The sequence below is a fragment of the Anneissia japonica genome, unplaced genomic scaffold, assembly GCF_011630105.1.
Source record: "Anneissia japonica isolate Jap-2015-1 unplaced genomic scaffold, ASM1163010v1 scaffold288008_len1385354_cov213, whole genome shotgun sequence".
Lineage (NCBI taxonomy): Eukaryota > Metazoa > Echinodermata > Crinoidea > Comatulida > Comatulidae > Anneissia > Anneissia japonica.
In genome coordinates, this window is record NW_022720123.1 from 1058786 (window position 1) to 1070471 (window position 11686).

An 11686-nucleotide genomic window follows, 5' to 3' on the forward strand; every position below is an offset into this window, starting at 1 on the left:
TGACAGCTCAACCTAATAAACTAGCGGTCCTCTGACTTTTGACGCACAGCATTTTAGCATCACTGAATAAAAGTTGGTCAGACGACAATCGTTGATTGACGAAATGAAATCCAAATTAATGTTCAACATAATGTCTGTCTGGTATTTCAGGACAGGAAGGAGGATCTGTACAACCAAGTATCATGTTTTGATTTCAAGTATACCACAGTGTTTCAAATATACAAGAGAATATGTGTGTACATACAGATACTCCATGGGCAGTATGCTAGCAAAATACTTAGGTTAGAAAATCACCTCATTTCTACAGCCAGCTTCCTTCTTTTTTTTTTTATTGTGTTTCCCTTCCTATCATTAAAGAAAACACACAATACATTTGATAATGATAATTTCAATTCATTGCTTAACATTTGCCTATATATTGGCACAAGAACAAAGGTATAGGAACAAGTGAGTTCAAAAACAAAAGTTATTTACTATTATTAATTATTTAGTATCAACTAACAAGAATATAATTAAATAGAGTGCAACAAGTGAAAACCAATTATTATTATAAAATACAACTTGAAAGAACAGATTATTCTAGATAACTTCAGTGAGTATATCCATTTCAAAAAATATAGATAATGGCATATGATCTTCATTCCCTACTTATAACGTGCCCTCTATAAACTGTTTACTTGGTAGGATTCTGAAACAGACCTTGAACTAGGGTACACATGGATATTTACTTTAATATTTTTGTTTTAATACTATAATACACTAGAGATACTTCTACAAAAACTTCCTTATGCTATAGAGGGCAGGCTTTGTTTACCATTAATACACTACTGTACTATTGCAAACAAGTAATCATTGCAGTTCCAGATAACCTCAACTTTCTATAGCAAAATATAATTAAATACTGTATTGCTGAATAAAAACATATAGACATATTTGATAGTTGTTCCTTATTATCAAGAAATGTGGCATTTTGAAGCAGATTTTGATTAAACAATACACACAATTGAATATTACCATACATTCAAGAAATATAGAAAAAAATCCATTATGACATTTTGAAGGAAAAAATGACTTTTTAGACCAAGTTGGCATACTACCAATCTCATCAATGTCAACACTGCTCTGATTTTTTTAACCTTTTGGCCTTGTCTTTTCAATGTGCATCTTTTTTTGCTTGACTCTTTGTGTTGTGATGTAATGTTATTATTGGAGATTTCCTGTACTGGAGTCATGTTCTTTTTCCCATTTCTTGGGGTGTCAAATGGTGGAACTAACTCTTCAGAGCAATTAAAGTCACAAAATTGTGTTATTGCCAATTTTTAAAATTAGGTCAATATTTTTTTATATTTCTAGTCTTATTCATTAATTTTTTGACAAACTTTTAATGAGCCATTACTCTAAAAAATGAACTTTAAATGCTACCTCATCAATTTGTGTGTGGCAGCTGAGGAGGGAGGCTAGGATAGAAAAAGATTGTTGCTCTGGGTTTCACCACTCCCTGGGGTCTTAATCCTCCCTGGGGCTTTCCAGGGTGACATGAATAGCTAGATCTCAAGAGTCTAAGTCGACCAAACATGACACTTAAATGTCACGGTTTCCTGGCTTCACACATCCCCAGCAAAATTCTATTACTGTAAGCCCGGTCTTGTTTAAATCAGTACCATGGTATCTCAAAGCAAATAAAATTAAATAGTGTAGCAGATTTTCCAAATTATTATTTTGTTTTTTAGCTCCGATGAGGAGCTCTAGAAACACTGATAGATTAATCTGATTGATTAATAGATCCTTTTTGTATGGGCAGCTTTTAGGGCTCTACTGCCTCAAGAGCCCTAAAAAAACTCAGCTCATTAATTAAGAGACCTTTTTTTATATGGGCGGCCTTTAGGGCCAATATACTCTACTGCCTCTATTTTACTGCCCTCATCGGAGCTTTGAGATTACAAGCAACTCAAAACTCATTACCAAATGCAGTTTAAGGGTCTTATAATATTTGAGACTTGTCATTCCAAAAACTTACTACAGAGAAACCATACTGTTACTCGCAACTTTGGCAATTATAGTAGATTCCAGTGAATGACCTATCATTTTAAAGAATGTGGAGAATAAAGAATTTTCATTTATTGGTCACTGATGCCAGTTGGGGATGGCAAGCCACATTAGAATAATGAGAAAAGTACATCATCTTTCTATGGTGCAAATCACACTTATAAAAAAAATTCTTGCCTCCAGGCATCCCAATTGAATATTATGTTTATACTTTACAAAACTGAGCCAGCACTCCACATTACTTGCAATGCAATCCACGGAACTGGACGATGAAAATTACTGATCGTTTGTCGTGTGCGGTAATCACACGATCATGAAGTGTAATATGTGTGCCTGCCTCAAGTCAGATAGCATTAACACTAACATAGTGCCGACATCAAGCCAGCCCAAAACTACCTCCACGGAGACTGGGCGAGACTAGAGGCTGACGATTTAAATTTCTTGCCTTTTCGCTAATCAAAGCTAGTCCAGTATTAGTACATAAGGTATTTTGCTTAAGTGTAAATGAGACCCAAAACAGGTTTTAATATTCCAGGCCCTGTGATTATGTTTTCAAAGTGTTGTTCTTGTATATGTAGAACAAAATATTTCTTTCTTACTTTTGTATATTTTACCAAGTGTGTAAGGATTATTTATGTGATAAATTTAATTCTAACAAGGTTTAATCTTTAAGGACCACAATATTAAGAATTAGAAATTTGGAAAATGTTATTCTTTTTATGAATATTTTTCTTATAAAATTTAAAAAAAATTATTTTTCAGGATATGAAAGTAAAAGTAAAATCATCATTACATTATTATTATTAATTGTTAATTAACCAATTTATTAATATTATCATTAATCATTCAACAACAGCTCTGGCACAACTTGTACAAATTTTTACATTATTTATTTTAACATATTATATTCTATACAAGATTTTCTGATTACCATTCGTTTTCTCATCATTTAAGAAATATTTTTTGATTGATCGGGTGCTATCAAAATAACACCATTACTATTACGTTCATTGTGAAAAAGATTATACAATCATTTTTTTGATTGATTAGGCACTGTGGTATGACATCATCATTACCGTTTACCTTCATTGTTGTAGCGAAGACATTTAGAAATAAAAACTTGTTAACATTACTTAATAATTTAAAAGCCACAAATCACATTAGAAAAGGTTAAATCAAATATTACCTTGTGCCAATGACGGCAGATATCCTAAAAATAAATTAAATTATAATATTTAACCTTTGCTTTTTTTAGATGAATCTATATCTATATAATCTTGTTCCATCAATTTTTCCAGTACCTGATGATGACCTATGGTCGAAAGAGTGCAATAAATGTATATACCATATACAGTATATATGACAATGAAGATTATTTATACCAATTCATTTTAAAATGTTATTTTAACTGTTCAAAGCTTTGAGGTAATGCCAGACAGAAGCTGGGGAGTTTATAAATAACTTGAGTTGTAATAGGATATGAGATAGGGGTACTATTGGCCCCTTTTCTGGGTAGCAAATCTGGTATCGTCATAAAAAAAAAACCTGAAAGCAACATCAAACAAAATGATCGCGAACGAGAGTTGACAATTATACACGATAGCCAAGGTAGAATTTCAAAACTGCCATTCTTAATTCACCAATTACTATCAACGTTGGCAATAAGAAGGAAGTGAACGCCATACCAAAAACGACAAGCTGAGTGACAGGATCAGAAACCTCACGAAACACGCAACGTTTAATTTAGATCAAAGTTCTGTAGTTAAGCTTTGCTTGGTTAACACGGTCCCCCTGGTGTCAGTCAAATTGCCGTCTGTTGCCCGTGTCAGACCATGAGATCGTAATCACATACATTAAAGCAATTGAAATGTATCAACTAGTGTTTTGAAAAGGCCAAACATGAACCATCTTCGGCTACCTCCCAAGATAACAGTAAACAATTCAAATTTATATTGCGTTTTAACTTACGATTTTTTGAAGTCTCTGGACTACAACAAAAAAATATCTGACATCAAAATGATAGTCATACGTCATTATATTCATTACAAAATAAAACATTTATCTGCTCACAGGTCAAGCGGTGACCTCTATCCTATCCAAATATGAATTACTTTTTCTTTTGATATCTTCACTATGAATAAAATACTTCATATGCTTAATCTCAATTACATATATTTTTGGTATTATTTTGAGATTGATTCTTGATGTTTGTATATTTCTGCTTTGTATATGTATTTTATATTTATATTTTTTTATATAAAAATATTAAATATATTTTGAGTTCTTTTAGTTAGAATAAAATTGTTTTAAAGTAAAGAATAAATTGATAAAGGCCCAATTAAAATTTAAACTCGTAAATAAAATGATTAAATCAGGAAATAAAGTTATGAATTTCACCTTGATGGTAAGAAGTTAACATCATTATGAGATTTTACCACAGACCGGATACATTCTTGTATGTTATAAGTGCTTTAGAAAGCATGTTTACTTGTTTTTTTTTTTAGTTGTTCATTAAATGATTACAAGGAACTAACATAAAGGGCAATTAATCATAGATGTTACATAGCTATTTCTCATATATTTTTTATTTATAATGTAGATGTTTTATTTTTTACTAATGAGGGCCCAGGATATTAGCATTCCTTTGACTCTCTTTAAATATTGTTGAAATAAATAAAATAAATAATATATAGGCTTACTTCAACTTCCCAATAAAATTCATGATAGACTTATTTCCAGGATAGACTTATTTCCAGGAGAGACTTATTCCAAGATAACACATCAAATAATATCCAAATAATGTAACATATACTTTTATTATAATGATTGTGCAGTGATTTCTTCTTTTGGTTTCTGTTATTTTCCTTTATTTTTTAACTATTAGTAAAGCTTGCTCATTTAACATAATTTGCAATTCAGCCTTTTGACTGCCATGTTTTATGTTTTTATGAATTTTGATTGAATAAATGCCATATATCAATCCAAATATTAAATTTGTATTAAAATTCTAAACAGGTACTTTTATAATTTATAATTATATACTGATATTTAATTAAATATATCTTTTGTAGTGAAAAGAGGAATGAGTACAAATTTGTAGTCTTAAAGAATCCCCGTAGATAAAAAATTTTGATGAGTATTCTTAGGTTTTGATTTTAAAATTGATGTGTTTTGGGTGTGATGGCTTTATTAGCCATTTAAAGCCTCAATCATTTGTTACTAGGTATAGTAACAGTAGGCCTAACCTCTCAACCTTTTTTTTCAACAGGAAACCTAAATTAAATTTCACTAGATAAATCCTTGTCATGTTGATGTGATTTTGAATAAAACTGCAATAAGATTTTTTTTCCCTCAAGGCCACGAATGTTGCATGTTTTTCTTACATTATTTTAATCCCTATCAACGTTTGATTGAAAACCTTATGTCGGATGTTTTTTCTTCATAAATTACTTAGTTGCGTATGTTACTCTACTTTTGATTGGCAATCAATTTAAAGTAGGGAAAGTAAACTCAGAAATGTCGAAATATTTAATCAAAATACAATATCCATACAAAGCTAACAATGAAAAATACTCTCAAAAACCATTAAAAGAATGAGTCATGGTACATGGTAGTTGAAATAAAAATTGGCTCAAGTACATGGAATGAGAAAATTGAGAAAACTTTAGAGGAGATAGAATCAGGAATATGAAAAATTATAGGAATGACGATATTTGTATACCTAACAACTGCTCTTGTGTAATTTTGAACAACAAAATAAACAACATACTAGAAAATAGCCATAAAATTACACCCTCTACTTATACTTTAATACAAGATAAAATTATAATTATGCTGGCCAAGACATCCATACAAAAAACAAATATTTTACATGTGTATAATTGTATTAATTTTATTTGTATGTTGACAATATACATTTCATATGCTGTTTGTAATATCATAATCTTATGGGCCCCCTAAGGCAGCTGTTATAGGCTTCATATTTGAATAGCAATGATGTAAGTTAATATATATTATTGATGGATTTTGTACTTTATAGACACTTCAAGCAGCTTCAGTTAATTGAATCTTGTTTCCTGGTTCATTGTCTTGTTTATTTTGATCATGGCAGTTTTCATGGTGTTTTAAGCATTAAAATGTTTAATTTATTTAATTTATTATTTTTACATTGCTTTTAACTAACTTTACATCAGTTTTCTTTTAAAATTTTATCATACTTATTATGATTTGATATTAGGTTCAAATTCAGATTCTGATTCAATTTTAGTAGTTGAAATTTTAAAAGGGCTTTATATGTATTATTTATAAAGATTTGAGGTTATTTATATAACACAAAGAATACAATTTAAAAATATAGATATAGCAGCAATCTAGACATTAAAATTGTTGGACTGAAAATATTACATAAATTTATTATTATTTATTTTATTTTAATTACTTTGATATTTTTATCACCTTTATAACTAATGCTATTGAGTTGTGGACAGCTATGCATTATAATAGTCATTCTCTTACATTAAATTCCTTTGTGGTTATACCAATAAATGATAACACTACAAGTAGATGTAGAATAAGTAAACATTTAGCAGCGTATATAATCAGCTTGTTTGCTACTCTTTCTAATAAGTAAAAAGCCGTCAATATTTCACTGCACGTAACAATTTGGAAGCTTCATACATGCAAAGACTACTGAACGATAGTTTACATCAACCTTAGATTAGCCTGAAACCATGGGTGCCGTGAATCAAACAAATAGAGAGTGCCGGATAATAATACCGGATAATGGGAAGTAATGTGACATTCTTATCACATCTGTGTATCAATTACTTACAGAGGTTAATTGAGTGTAAATATCCTATTTTCAATAACAATCAATTTTCATTCTCTTTTCCAACAGTCAATCATTTCGGAAGTATATCTTTTTTCATGTTTAAATGCAAAGAGGATATAAACTGAAATAAACATAAGCAATTGATTATTTGACTGATGATGTGCTCTTATGAAATGCTAAACAAACTGGGGTGATATATTTTCTGGGTTGCACATTTGGTTTCATTTTATACTATGATTAAATCTGTTTGTAAAATTACTGGTTTTATATTGTACTATTCCGATGTTTTCTTGCATCAGGAGAAATAATACAAAAGATGTGCTCTATCAGACCTGTTATCGTACTGAATGCTCAGTACGTTCCCAAATGCTTGCAACAACAAAAAAATCTCGCAAGTGACTCAGGTGGGAATCGAACCCACGACCTCCAAATTACTAGTCTGGTGTCTTAACCACTCGTCCACCGAGCTTGCGCTAGGTGGCCAGTGATGAATCCGATCTCAAAGTATCGGAATAACGTTGCAGTTCTCGCTGCACTTGAGGATCGGATTCATCCATTTGGTGGTCTAGTCATCTGGAGGTTGTGGGTTTTGATTCCCACCTGATTTAATTGCAAGATTTTTTTTTTCGCAAGCATTTGCGAAAGTACTGAGCATTCAGTATGATAACACATCAAAGGCAAACACCTTTCATACTGTATTAGTATTATTTTGGCACTACAGTGAATAAAACAGTGTCTTTTCTTGCACAGCATTGATAAAGAACAACAAAAAACATTCAATAGCATTTTAGGGCGGTTGGCTCACAATAGAATTCAAACACTATTAAGCTCCTAGGTTTGCTATTCTGCTGAAATGGTGTCAAATTCAGAACTATTGCATCTTTATACACAAATAATAAAATGCGTACTGAAAGTAACATTTGAAATCAGACATCAATGAAAAATAACATGTCTACGTATCTCAATTAAAATTTATAGTACCTGCAAATTGGTTTCCATGTCCACTTCATGAAGTTGAGCGACATTAGAGGATAGGATATGCAGCCGGATTTCCTATTTGAAGTAAAATAAAAGAAGAAAAGTCATCACTCTACGATAATTACCACAAACAAGGCTAAAATCATTCCCATTATTTGTAGTCTCATGTTTGGCTGACATTAATGGGGAATAATAGGAGTAGGTATATTAGTCTTTTGAGTACTGATCTACAGTAACAGACAGCACTTTACCGACGAGTGTGAACATTTATCGAGGAGACACAAGCTTCAATATACAGTGCACTTCTTGAGGTAAAATGAAGGAAGCTTTCTATCTATTTAAGTGACACACTGTACAAACTTTCTGTCAAGTACATGAGAAAATATAGCCTCATGCCTTGAACTGATAATTGTTACTCATGTGTTAGACATACGTTTGCTAAATATGCATTATAAAGAATTATAAAGCACCTACAAAACCTGAAAATATAGGTTGCCACCAGTGTTAAAGAAAATGATACATGAAAAATATGAATAATACATGAGAACTTATGAATAATGCATGAAAAATATGCAAATGATAAGAAATTTTCTTATTATATGATACTTGAAGTGACTATTCTTTCACAGCTTGTGGCAATGCTAACTTCAATTCAATTAAATCTGGTTGTTAAAAAATAGATATCAGAATAAACAGCATTGTGTCGAATATGACAATTAAAAAAACTATCTACAAAGCTTTTGTATACTAAATAAGTGTTATTGATACAAATAAGATTTAGACAGTTTTATAGCATACCATAAAATCTCTAATAGAAGCCCTGAGCTTCTTTTTTATGACCCTTTGATAGATTTCTTTTTGAAATGGGCTTCTTTTCATGATTAGTTTTGCAAACTAAAAAGGGGGTTTCTTTTCCAAATGAATGCTGTAAGCATGTGGAATTGCTACTATACAACACATTCCAAATATGGATTTTAAAATTCTGTTGTATTTTTTAATTTGAATCATGCTAGCGTAATAAAATAATACTGACATGCTATCATAATCATCAAAGATGACGCAGGTCTGAATGTAAGTACTATCTCGAAAAGAAGCCCATACTACCTTGATTAGATGCCCATGGGATTCATTTCCAGATGGGCTTCTTTTCGAGATTACTTCTGCAAACTGAAGAGTGGGGCTTCTTTTTGTGATGGGCTTTCATCTTGAGATTAAGCCCATTGTGCTTTTATTCAAGATTAACAGTATTATTAGTGGCAGTCAAAAGTAGGTCCAACAATTAAAATATATGAAAGACTTTTTTTTTTAATTTAATCAATTTTCGTCAGGATTTGTAAGCTCCATTAAATAAAAATGTTTTTCTTCCCAATGAAGGCACCCTAGGCACCACTAGAAGTAAAGAACTGCTACGAATGGAATTTCAGAAATGAGAGCCGGAATCAGCTCACAAATAGATAGGGCTAGTTATAAACTGGTAAACAAAGTAACACAGTGAACACATAGACATGAACATTTCACAAATGGTCCTAGAAGAAGTGGACTGGAAATTAAGAGGGCAAAGGAGTAACGACCTCATAAAATATCAAACCTATTTTTTTTTCCTCAGCTCAAACCATGCACAATATTTGTCAAGAACCGACCTGGTAACAGTTACAATAAAGAAGAGGAAAAATCTACAACCTGAAAAACTATATTTGTTGCCGCTGTTCAATTTGAACTCGGTGATGAGTGAAGTGAAGCACGTCCCTATAAGCAGACGTATGCAATTTGATGTCGTAGAAAAAAATGTTGTCAGGCTTCTCTAGCTAATGCATTTTGCTTTCTTGACTTCATCATTTGATCCCTGTCATATCTGCTTTATGTTGCTGATTTACAAGTACATCACTGACAATCAATCAATCAAACGATCTTTCATTTCTGTAATTGATCCGACCTAATTCTGTCAAAAATATTTCCCAAATGAAATAGGACAAAATGTATATTTGACAACAAGCTTTGACGGGAGACGTTAAAAAGTACATACCACTAAACAATCCAACCACATTGCCCTGATTAAAATAGTTGTATAGCCTCTCTGACAACTTGTATGCTTACTGTTTCCTGAATCTGTGTAGATGCTTGAAGTCCTGTTACAGTGTCCATTGCGATTCCTATCACGATTCCTATCGCAAACACAAATTCCATCGCAATCCCGTGAACATTTACATGAGCATTCTCAAGATTGTTGATGGAAATTTGTATTAGCATCTTTTATAGCTGCTTGAACCCGCATCAGATATGATGTAGGTCCACCCTATATGGAGATTTAATGCACTTTAAGTTGTTCTGCAGTCATGAGTACAACACTAAGCAGAATTGTACTGATTGATTGAGGCACATAATAGCCTATGCGTAATGGAACAATAAAACAATTACACTGTATCAGCATTTGTTGTATATATACTGTCTCTTATACACATCTAGATGTGTATATCAGTCTTTTCGAGAAAATGTAAGTCAACTCCAAAATATAATTCACTTAATATTACTAGTATAATTATTATTTTGTTATAACATCATCATAAATCATCATTACTAATGTATCATTATTGATATATCATTACTGAACAAATTAATGTCTTGCACAATATAGGCCTATTCTACATCTTTAAAAACAGCAGATATGATATCTGAATAGGACCCTTGAAAGTACTGAGATGAAATTCAACAAATGCCAACTTCAGCATGGTTTGCATAAAATTGCTACAAACTATTGCCTACAGCTGTGAGCGACATGGATTGGTCAGTCATATCAGGGAGCCTGCCAAGATGGGTCGGCGGAGGCAGCTAAACAGTGTAATGAAAACACTGTAGCGACAGTGTACAAATGTTATGGAAACTAGGCTCAGTTTGGTAGAACTTCTTACTTCCTGCTTTTATTTCCTTGAGATTGAAAATCATCTATCTTAACATTTGAATTACAGCAATACAGCCATGTGTGTGTTTTTTTGTTTTGTTTTTGGGATGGGGGGGGGGGGGGAATGTAACTGTACTTATTCTCGATGAGTGTTTAGTGAAACACCAGGATATTTTTCTCAACAAGAAAAACAATTCAAATTCTTTGTTTATATACTTCACATAAACTTTTATTTTCCATATAAAACAACGCAAACATAACATTCAATTAATATTATATGCAAGGTGAAAATGGGTCGCCACTGTAAGCATTGATTTTTAAATGTGGGACTTGTTTCATATTGAATTAACTCTATTTTAAAGTAATGATATGACATTAAAAATGTAATTTTTATTACTAAATAATAAGGAAGTAATTATTACATGTTTACGAAGCATCACCCATCTTGTAATTGGCATGCTGTACTTCTTATTGGATATTAAAAAAATAAGATATTCAAGATTAAATTGATGAATCTCTTGTCTCTATTAGCACAAAATATGTAACGTTGATATGGGTTTCACTCGAACACGTCACTATCACTTTAGAAATAAAAAAAAAACATTGTTAATTATTTATCAGCATGTTATTCCTTCATGATTGAGATATGATCATCAAATGTTAGAAACCTTGAGCAGATAAATATGCAATCTATACCATGAAGCAATTACAAATAAATGAAAATAATAAGAATAACATAGATGATTTCTAAAATTGTTGGTATTATTAGAAAAAAAAATGTGGGTCATTAAAAACCTGATCAGAATGAAGGTCAACCGACCTAACTAACATGCATATTCTGATTGCATTTGTCTCGTTAAATTTGGTCATTTCGTTTGATCTGAAGTTCATTATAAATTGTAACTGAATTTACATTATTACCGTCTGAGGCAAGA

The 11686-nt window shown here is 31.5% G+C and overlaps 1 long non-coding RNA gene and 1 other non-coding gene across 2 annotated transcripts in view; both read right to left on the reverse strand.

The window, feature by feature from the left end:
* Window positions 1–11686, reverse strand: part of LOC117111190 — a 116464-nt gene that overhangs the window by 20179 nt on the left and 84599 nt on the right. Inside the window, exon 10 of the long non-coding RNA XR_004445835.1 lies at window positions 7859–7930. This is a non-coding gene — a long non-coding RNA (uncharacterized LOC117111190). The remainder of the gene's footprint in view (window positions 1–7858; window positions 7931–11686) is intronic.
* On the reverse strand, window positions 7274–7346 carry Trnat-agu. Its single transcript has one exon. It is a non-coding gene; the product is annotated as a tRNA-Thr (tRNA).